The sequence below is a fragment of the Thermobia domestica genome, chromosome 5 (assembly GCF_964235325.1).
Source record: "Thermobia domestica chromosome 5, izTheDome1.hap1.1, whole genome shotgun sequence".
NCBI lineage: Eukaryota > Metazoa > Arthropoda > Insecta > Zygentoma > Lepismatidae > Thermobia > Thermobia domestica.
The window spans coordinates 41,647,656-41,657,795 of record NC_137458.1 but is presented as its reverse complement, the minus strand read 5'-3'; the positions used below and the strand labels follow the sequence as shown (position 1 = coordinate 41,657,795).

Genomic DNA, 10,140 nt, shown 5'->3' with positions numbered 1-10,140 from the left:
ATATTATAAATATGTAAAAATAAAAGATCATAATTTTAATGTAAACGCATCAAGGTAATGACAAATATATAAAACAGATGCAACTTACGGAAAGAATATGAATAATGAATATCGAATCTCTTAATTTTTCATATGTTTATATGCTCTAATGCTTTCTGATCCTACTAATATTTAATATTTTAAAGATCTTTATTTGTGATTAATGTTGTTTGAACATGAAGGAAACTATTAGTTAGATTTAAATTTTGAATAGGCCCATTGATGATAATTGAAAATTGACATATTAATAAATATAAAAAATGTAATGTTATAATATATTATATATTTGAAGAGTAAAATATTTGTATTAAAAATAATATTGAGTACCGGTATATACGAGGGCTATTTAGAAGGTAAGTGTTTCATGAACTTTAACCCAGGGTTCTTTCCTTCACAGTGAAACTATTACAGAAGTCCCGTTCGGACGACATTGTACAACGATAACGTTGTTGTGTTGTTGTATATATTATTGGCAATCTGTGCCACTTTATAAAAAGGCGATCATAGGCGAATTAGTGGAACAGTATTATGTAAAAAGAAAAGAAAGATACGTAGAGATATCAATAGATTATTCTTTTGTAATCGTAAATTAGAAAAAAGAAGTGGTTGCTATGGATACATAATAAATAGGTGTGTGTAGAGATAGACATCTTGTTATGTACGCTTCTCATGAGTGGATATTAAACTCAGTTAAGAAAGTGACAAAACGTATTTGAGTTATATTATTTATGAAGTTTTATTCTTCTACTACCACTCCATTGACTTGTTTTGTTTCAGAATCGTAGCAATACAACCAGGGATAAAAGTTAGGGGAACGTGGGAAGACTTCAACCCCTCACTTCCAGAAAATATCTGTGGCGTCACCCACTTTCTAAAAGAATTACAATGGGCAATGATAGACAAGGTTAATGCCGTGATGTTATGCGTCCCCCTACCTTTTCAGTTCCACTTTTACTCCAGGACAACCATATTTCGTCCATGGTTACTATTCGTGACAGAAGTTGATCGGCATTATTGTCAAAATTGGAGGAGACTTCCTTTGATGCCGTCACTCTCACTCGCTTAATCTTCTGACAGATTTGTGGGAACCCATTATGCCGAGAACTTGCGCATGCCCAAGTCATTATGAATTATGCTACCGACACATTCTACAAAAAAAAATACCCATAATCTTTGACACACAATCAAAAAATTGTGCTGAAATTTTGCAATTTTCAAGAATAATGTCACGAATTGCATCCATGATTTCGGAGACAGTCACTGCTTTTGGTCATCCTGGATGTAAAGCATCATCTATTGAAAAATCTTGTGCCACTCACTTTTTCAACATTGTGTATAACGGAGGAGAGTCCCATAGTGTTTCACTGATTTGCTCATGAATTTACCTCTCTATGACAGCTGTGATCTCGATGTTCTTAAAGTTCGCTGGTTGGACACATAATCACTTCAGAGACCTGAAAAACGCAATAAGAATTTCAATATTAATATGAAAATTTGTGTTTGTATATTGTCCTTCAAAACTGTACAATTTCATTATTCTACCTACACTCCTTCTCGGTTGGACTTTTTTCAGCAACCCCTAGTTACATATACTGTATATGACATATACATACATATATATATAACATACGTATGATAAAGTTACTTGTAGCATACGCAAAATTCATTCAATTTAAGTTTAAGCTATAAGTTGCACTGAAAAATATTTCATGTGCAGATGTTACCTTATTTGTTAGATACAAATTTTACTTGAAATAAGTTTAATTTATAATTATGCAATATGAGAACAACAATGAAAGATACGTTATATTGTAATGTAAGTCAAACATAATAAAACTATCATTTTTGGTATGAAAAATATCTGCCTCCCTCCAATATATATATATATATATATATATATATATATATATATTTATCTGCCCCTCCTTTACGCCCATAAGAAATTACAACCGGCGTCGTCACCAGCAAGGGCTAACATATTACATAAATCTCCTCTGTGGAGAATCTGTGCTTCATATAACGAAATAATTAGATTTTACGTAGTAGATGTATTTAGTATGTCCGAAAACAAGTTCAAAACAATTGTCAAGCAATAACTTCTGCATAATTAAACGACGTATATTTGTGTCCGTGGTCTGATCAATATTAAAATATCTGGATTAAGATTAAAAAAAAAATCATTTATCAACAGAATCTGAATTCTTTCAAATTTGTGGATTTGTCGTCCCGGAGCCCCGTTCGCCCCTCCCACGCGACGGCCCTGTCTAATGTTACTTTTGATTATATTTTAACAACAATGTGAAGGTAGTATGTTAGACTGGTATACTTTGTGCGTTTACTGAAAATGTAAGATGGGCAGCAATATATATATAAAGATGATGCTTTTCCTTAAAAGTCTTGCTAGCCATATTCACGCGAACAAAATATTGGTCTTCCCATGTTACAGTGTCCAATTATCCTTGAAATAAAAAGATGGAAGCTATGAGACAGTTTAGAAATGTATTCCACGAATATCAATGGTACTCCTCCTGCACATGTATGTATATAAAAAGTTGTAGTTCCGGTTTTGGTCTAAGGGAAGAGGAAGTCCTTCATGCACATGTTCCCTGTTGCCTGGCTATACCTCTTTTTGTGTGTGTGTGTGTTTCTTCTTCTTTTTCGTTTTCATGAAGGAAACAAAATGAAGGATCCACTCTGACGTAAGCGAAAACTCAACGCAAGGTCACTAGAATCGCTAAGAGTAAACAGTACTTTGTTACATAATAACAAATGAACCTCACAACGTATTAAAGAAATTTATACATTAAAACTTTAATTACATTTATTACCGAAGAAAGGATTACCAAAGACAATGAGTAGGGTTTAGTGTTTATATTGTAGATGTATCTTCTAAGTAGGAAGAGTTGGAACTGAGTTTATTAGAATATCATGAGTAAAACATTACTTTATTTCCTTGTAATCACTTAAAGCTAGGGATTCCCAGGGGTACCCTAAGGTCGCAGAATGTTATTGTAATGTAGCATTTACCAGTAGATCTAATCGGTATCAAGGTTGCTGTCTTGCACGCTAAATCATCACTGAAATTAGACTTTCTGGTTTTATATCTATACACTGTATATGGCTGATCAACTGATATTCGCATATTTAAGCCTCAGTGTATAAAGGAAACATAACAATAAGTAAATTAGCCGATGTACAGTATATTCAGTGTTCCCTTTTAACTTTTAAATATTCAATATTACTTTAATAATCTAATCGATAATCTTCTTGTATTTCCACACTTGATTTTAGATATTTGTTACTTTTCCTGCTGAATGAAATAGCAATCGATCTATCTACTGATTCCTTCTTAGGGTATATTTCGATTTCAATTTATTTTCAATTTTTACACTACTATATGTATTTTATATATTACTACAGGGTGTCTGAGAAGTTACTGTACCTCTATTTTTGAGTACCACAAAGAGCAATGTTAGTATGGTTCTTGTTTACTTATTCCGTACATACTACAGTTGACTACTTACATATATAAAGTATATTTTTGTATGTATACCATCTTGCTGTACACAGAGATGTATGCATCTACATGACGCATTTCATATATTGGGGAGCATTTGAGAAGTTATCGGTCGCAAGACGTACTCCAAACTTTCGCGCAATTCTCTGTCTCTCCTATATCGACGACGAGAGACATGTGACTTGATTATTCTCACAATAAATTGGCCGGTGTTGTAAAGTCCGGGCTTCGTAGGGGCTATTTCAATGGGAATGAAAATGGGGAGCCACGTCCAATCCAGCAGCTTTGAAATTGTTCATTAAGGAAATCATACACACCTGAAGTGGAAAATGGGCTGGAGCCTCGTCCTACTGTACCCCCAGACAATTCATGGCACATGAAATAGTGTTACCAATACCACAACAAAATCTACTCTGACAATCTTAGCTGTGATACTCATAGCTAAGGGTACAGACTTCTCGGACACCCTGTATATCTATCAAATTTCAGTGCTTCCAATTTATGTATGCATAGTAATACATACAACTCGGTGAAGTAGTTGATAATGCATCTACCTACAAATTGCAGGACCAAAGTTCGTTCCTCGATGCGGCGAGATTTATTTCGCATCCTATCTTCATCTCGAAGCGTCTCAAGGTTTACTCAGCCACCACAACATGACAATCTGAGGAAAACCTAGGATAACGGCGGTCGGAACCCAATAATTTACTTCCATCCATTACCTAGAATATAAAATAAAAAATTCATTTCATTTTGCTTTGTTCAAACACCTAAGATTTTCTTTGTCAAAACTTTATTCTTTCGTAGTTATATCGATCAGTTTCAGTTAGTTAAAACGTAAAAAAATAACAAAAAAAAAAAACTGTCAAGTCTGATACTATGAATTAGATTTCATTTGCTTCAAGATTCAGAAAGCATCCTATAAGACTTTCAATGTCAAAGTTTCATTCTATTTAGCTGCAATTATTAGTTTTAATTTGTTAAAACTTCTAAGACCCCTTTGTTAAGATTGGTACTAAATCGGCACACATATTATTCTCTGTTTCACATAAAAGGATAGGAAAAAGAAGAAGTTTTTTCCCCCACCACGCTCAAGTACAGGTGAATGTTGGTGTTCCGTCTTCCACCATCAGCCCCCGCACACAGAGGTATAGAGTGTATTTAAATATGTCTAGGCCTAAATAATAAACTACAACTTTCATAATAACATTGAGTATTTTAAAACACTTAATGACATTTACCTGCATTAGTGAGTAAGTAGCACATGTGTCATTTTAATGGAAATTTTATTGAGCAGTTGTATTGTTTATTTTCCTTCTTTTTTGGCAGTCGGGGTTATGACATAATGTTGGAATGGCAAGGGATGTCAGGGTTGGTAATTGAATTGGTATTTACTGCTTTGATACATGAATTTTATAATATAAAATCGGAAACCAAGTACAATATGTATGGGTAAATTATCAGTGCGTTAAGATAATAACAATAGAACCTGAAATAATAATAATAATAATAATAATAATAATAATAATAATAATAATAATAATAATAATAATAATAATAATAATAATAATAATAATACACTTCTTGTTTCCTCTCTTATATACATGTGTTCTTACATTAAAAAGAACCAGAAGAAAAATAACCAAATGTATACACACTGATAATAGTGAATAAATGCGTCTCGCCCCGAGCGCCTCAACTCAGGCAAATGCCCTGGTTTCTATTGATTATTTTTCAATGAAATCATTTTCCTACGTTTTTCTCTTCGTACGTACACCTGATGTGATGGTGGCAAAGTATTTTTTTTTTTTGTTTGTTGTTTATTAATACGAGGCGATAAATTTACGGTAAAGCATCATACATACAAGATTCATCAACATTGAAGTCTTCTGAATTTATTAAGGGGGAAAATTTGTTATGGTGGACTTAGAAAAACAATCCCAGATTGATTGAAGCCTGACACGAAATAGTAACTGCAGATGCTACGTAATTTGAACAGGGCCATGTCTGAGTCTGTCGTTTCAAGCAAAATTATAATATTGGAGCTTAACCATCACAGTGAATTTGATGCCCCTAAAATTCCCTAAAATTTGGCGCCTTGTGTGGTTGCAATCCTCACCCAGCCCTTTCGTTGGCCTTGAGTTTAGCCAATTGATAACAGAGGAAATTGACTTTTGAATTGTTACTTGACTATTTTAATAAAAACGGAGTTGTCAACAGTCCTGACGACCGTTGAGGGGGAGGGAGAGTAACAGATGTTTGGAAATGAAATTAAATCTTTGAGTTTTACGTATCGCAGTTATGCCGGGTAGGCTAAAGGAGACTGTGATGACGACAATGAATGAAACAGTGCAAAGAAAAAAGTAGGAGGAAACAGGAGAACTCCGAGAAAATCTGCAAAAACAGTGCTTGTCCACCACAAAGCCCACTAAGCACGAGCTGGGATCGAACCAGGGCCTTATGCCCCAGAGGTGAACGCTCTACCACGGAGCCACCATGGCCCCAACAAAAGTTTTTAGTTCTCACAGAACTCTTGTCTGGAGGTCAATGCAATTAATGGGTGCTATACATACTTGAATTTCATTATTTTCAACAGTCTATGGAGAGTTGAGTGAGAAAAGCAGGGCAGTTCATCATCGGTATTTATAGCTATCAGAATTTTATTTAACGTTTGCAATTCATTACGGGAAAAGACCTGATGTACCTTTGATCAAATTGCCGATTTCGTGAAGTCGTCATAGTTTTCCGAAAGGGAAATACTTGTACGCGTATTTTTGGTACTTCTTAATTTATTTTCATTAAATTTAGCCTCCCGCCTACTTCTATAAACAGTTGCCTTTCCTACACTTGTCTGTTTCCCAGTCATGTCGGCGAATTCTTCAACAGTTAAATTAGGGTGTTGTTCTCTTAAAGCATGGAAGATATTCAAAATGCAACGCTTCTCACCACTTCGTAACGCTGTCCCGGGCTCATGTTTTATCGCAGAACTACTGCAAGCATCATGAATTGTCGCTTCACAAAGCACTAAATACGCAATTATTTACAATTTAATATGCACTAAAATTTGTTTCAGATAATATAAACTATACAAAACATAATGGATACAGAATACAATTTAATATGCACTAATTTCACACGACACTATATATAATATAGTTACCACACACGCTAAATTCATACAATATTTGCACAGGTCGATAGTCTGCGCACTCGATACTCAGACAGCCAGAAGATTACCTTCCTTGAAATTGTAAATAAAGACAGAATGTCGACCCCCGATTCTTAAGTGAAACAATGATGGAAATTAACTTTATAACGAATTAGTTCTTATTTCTAGAAATGCAATTTAATAAATAGGACTAAAGCCAAAACTTTAATGCATAAATAGTAAAAAATACTTTTCTTAAAGACAACAATTAAAAACAGTAATTGTTTGTTATTTGGGGTTGACAGGTAAAAAACAGCAGTCAGTGCTTTTTCGCCATCAGGTGCGAGCGAATTGACGTACGAATTTAGTGTGTACACGATTTTGTTTATTAGAAAAGCTTCCCTCCCTGTGAAGGTCAACGGCTTGATTTCCCCTCCGTACTGGAGAGTGGTGGGAGGAAGGGGAGTTTCCTATCAGGTTGCCTGGAATAGATCTTAGTATCAATTGGTTAAAGCTTCTAAGACGTTCTATGCCAATATTGATACTACGTAGCTATACCTATTAATACGAACTGGTTAAAACTTCACTTCTAAAAACATTCTCTGCAAAGATTGATACTACGTAACAACATGTATTAATTGGTTGAAAGTTCACTGTTAAAAAGTTTCTCTGCCAAGATTGATGCTAAGTAGCTACGTATTAATACCAATTGGGCCAAGATTGATACTACGTAACTACACCTATTAATATCAATTGGTTAAATCTTTACTCTTAAAGACGTTCTCTGTCAATATTGACACTAGGTAGTGTAGAAGGCCGAAGTCCTTCTCCTTCATCTGCATATCAAAATGCAGATGAGGGGCACATTTACATATCATCATGTAAATATATTAATTTGTGATACAATTAATTGCTTGAAAATTAGTATGCATATTGAATATTATCTATTATTATGATTAAAATGTTTAAACACCGAGCGTAGTACGGAAATATTAATGCAATATTGTATTATATTGTATTTATTCATGTATGTTATTTCTTTTATAGACTATTGATATTTGATTTTATTTGCGTGCATCTCATTACTGGATCATTATATTATATATAGTATAAATGGGGATGAAGGAAGATAGTAATTATATTACTCTACATTGGATTAATTAAAGAAGAAATAAAAGCATATTCTATTGAATCATGCATTGAGTTTGGAACTTTGGAAGACGGAGCTACGCTAACAGAGAATTTTTTTTCGCGACTCTTCGTCGCCTGGAATACTGTATGTGAGGTCCTTCACAACTCACAGTTGCAGGAAATCACTAAATGAGCGAGAGAATACGACTCATTAAATACAGGAAGGATCATACTCACTTCCTCTAGTGAAGCAAAGTTGATTTGGAAACATTGCCTACAGACGCTCAACTTCTATTGTTGAAAATGTTGTAAAAATTTTAGCGTCAACATGTGAGTTTTTGGATTTGTATAGGTGTGATTTTTTGAGCAGCGAGCTCGAAGCGTCTCTTCCGCCCCCCCCCCCTTCACCCATGGCCAGTATCGTCAGCGGACGGGCCTAGAATTTTTACCCAGGATGCACAGCAGTTTTGAAATGTTTACTTTATTTTGATTCATTTTCTATGTTAAATATTAATATTAACGTATTACGCTCACTCGTTCTTGGAAATACCGTTCTAAATTCATGACTATTTTTGTCAACGTGTATCCCTTTTCGTACAAGACATTTGGCTCTTGTAACTGTCAAAATTAATAATAACTAAAGATGTTTTCCTCTCTCTCTCTCCTACAAACATGGATGCCAATTAGTAGCAGACGGTTTGAAAGGCAGCCGCAGGAAAATAGGCTTATTTCAAGTACTGTGAGAGATGACAGTTTATGACACCAATATAAATATATTCTATGTATATTTTACTTTTATTCTGTATATAGTATCATGTATTTCTCTTATTCGTAGTATTAGTTACAAGTGAAAATAATTATGTGTTTTGAAAACTCCATAGACTTCTGTTGTGAGCAGAAGCTTCCAATGTTGCCGCCATTTTAAGTGATAGCAGCACCTGTCAAAGGATTGCTGGGAGAAAATGCATCCAGAAGCAGGTTTCCGAGTTGGTATTTGCGGAAGACCTCCCAGTAGAATCGCCGGAGGCACAAAACCCTTTGTTGAAAGGCTCGAAAAGGAGCGAGTCCTTCCTTTTCTTAGTTTTGGTGCGATTAATATACTTGTTCAGTGGGTGGACAAGGGAAGTTGATTCTTAGCTCTAGAGGAGAAAACGTCGTATTATTGCAGAAGGAAGTCATCTATACTTCCTTAAGTCTCGGGCAGTTTTGACCCAGGAAAACGTGTGAGCATCGGTCTCCCAGGGATTTCCTGTTGAACATACATGAACCAACATGTATCGGGAAACCGTGTGTGTGGTGAACTTTGCTTTTACTCAGTGCCCTCTATTGTGAGATACATCAAAGCGTTGAGCAGTGCTAATATTTTAAAGTTGTGAAAAACTAAGTCATCCGTATCGACGACCATTTACCATGAAAAGTTACTTTTAACATAATTTTTTTTTCTCATCACAACACAGTGCTATCTGTACCTCATGAAGCAGAACTAAGTAGACAGTTTTGTCTAAAAACCCCATCTTAGCACAGGGGTGCATTTACTACTTCCAGTATGGAAGTGGAAACTTAAATATCTAATATCTCTAGTTGAGATATTACAGGCCTGTCACGTCATTTAAGGCAGTCCCTCCTTGGACTTTTGAACAAGGATACAAGCAATAGGTAAATTGCTCGATTTATTGACATGTAATATGTCAAATTCAGTATAGTTTGTCGTCTTGAAGATCATACTGACAATAACTTTACAGTTCTCTAGTGGAATGAGAATGTACATTATTACCTGGTGATTTCGACCCTGAACCGTGTGTGTGAGTGTCCATCCGCTACAGGAACAGTGCGCCGAACATATTAAAATATTTGATCATTTTAATTTCTTTAATTTTTATATTCATCAGAGTGTGCATCAATATTAAAATGTGTGTTATTGCATTCCTCCTCTCTGAGACTGTCAGAGACTTTAAACTCACAAAATAATGAGGAGCTAAAAAGTTGTAATTTAAATTCAAAGCATTACGCCCCCTCCTCCCAACCAGAATACAAATGTTACCAGGAGTAACCAATCCGCATCTCCTTCTTCAAGGGAATGAGGATTGTCCGCATATACTTGCGGCGGCGGTAGGATGGACACGGAGAGAACTTGTTCACCCGAGTTGACGAAATTACATCCCAAGTATGTGCGAAATTCAGAAACTAGTTTATAGAAGGAAAATATTGATGACTCTTGCGAAACCGCAGTGAAAGAGATTTATGTATCAGAAGAAGAAAATTGCAATTTGTGTTTACAAATAAAAACTAAGAAGTATTTTGATGA

At 35.0% G+C, this 10,140-nt stretch overlaps 1 long non-coding RNA gene across 1 annotated transcript in view; it reads right to left on the bottom strand.

The window, feature by feature from the left end:
- Window positions 1–782: 782 nt before the first annotated feature.
- The window catches only part of LOC145684637 (uncharacterized), a 54,922-nt gene continuing 45,564 nt past the window's right edge, over window positions 783–10,140 (bottom strand). The window contains exons 3-4 of the long non-coding RNA XR_014131344.1: window positions 4,111–4,278; window positions 783–1,493 (exon numbers count right to left, since the gene is read on the bottom strand). This is a non-coding gene — a long non-coding RNA (uncharacterized LOC145684637). The remainder of the gene's footprint in view (window positions 1,494–4,110; window positions 4,279–10,140) is intronic.